Genomic DNA, 1,293 nt, shown 5'->3' on the forward strand with positions numbered 1-1,293 from the left:
CCCCTTCCCCAATCCACTCCTCCCCTCGCGAGACAGTCAGGAAATTGGGTCGTCGAAAACCATCGATCTTCGCGATGTGTGCACACGTAGACACCGGCGACCAGCTGATTGACGCTCCCCTGCCGAGTTCGACGACCTCACCTGTTCGCCAGCTAGATATTTGTTGCCTACTTAAAGTGTTTGCACGACGGTGGACACCTCGCTGCAAAATAAACGCCGCCACCGCCGTCGTCGCCGTTGCGCTGCACTTATGCAAGTGCGTCTTTGCACATCACTCCATCGCGACGTTAACGCTTTAACGTGGCTCGCGCGTCGACGGCTCCATGTGGACAAACTTCGCCTTAATTTGAGTGAGCAAATATTTTGCGGCGACGGCGCTTCATGTGGGGCGCTGGGCTCGGACGCGGTGCAAGGGGGATCCCGACGTTGATGGATAAATCATCGTTCCTACAAAGAAGTCGCGCGAGCGCGTCGTATACGGTAACGTCGCGTTCGCCTCTTCGTATGAGTCCTCGCCGAATGCTGCAACGGGCAATAATGAGAGATGACCGGAAAATCGGCCTCCTCGTTGGATTTCGCACATAAAATCGCGTGCCAATTGAACGAAGCGGATCTATTCGCGACGCGAATATGCACAGCGAATGAGGGAATAGAGTGGCAATCGCGAATCTGCCAGTCGCGAGGATTTCGCAGGCAGTTATGCCGGCCGTTTTTATCTCTCTTTCTCTCTCTCTCTCCCTCCTCTCTCTCTCTCTCTCTCTCTCTCTCTCTCTCTCTGCTGCGAGAGTCGTATGCATGGGAATTCGCAGATTCGGCGCTCGCGCGGACGTGGCCGTGCGGCCGACGACCGCGACTTTCTCTTCTTATGCTAATTTCGTTAATATGCTATTTTCACGACTCTCGTACCTCGGCCCACGTCATTGTACCGTCCGGTATTTGGCGTACGGCGAGAGAGCGACGGAGGACATTCCCCAAAGCGGCGATAATTAGAGATAACCAGCTGGCGACTTATTACGTAAAAATATATCGACCGCCACGGCCAGGACGAACTTGCAAATTTGGGGACCTATTTCCGAGTTGTTCGTCGCCAGTGACGAAAGTGGTACCGACGATTTGAGATTCACCCGACCTCTATCACCTTCTCGCGGACGATAGACGCAACGTATGAAGGGTCTGAAGGGTCAGAATCGTGTCTTATCAGCGGCATTAGAGCCGTCTATTTACCTCAAGCTTGCCTATCGGACAGGATAAACGTGATACGCCCTTCCCTGCAGCGTGGAATGTGCAAGCCGG

Source organism: Odontomachus brunneus, unplaced genomic scaffold (assembly GCF_010583005.1).
Source record: "Odontomachus brunneus isolate Ranch 3 - 2012 unplaced genomic scaffold, Obru_v1 Obru_scaffold_051, whole genome shotgun sequence".
Taxonomy (NCBI): Eukaryota; Metazoa; Arthropoda; class Insecta; order Hymenoptera; family Formicidae; genus Odontomachus; species Odontomachus brunneus.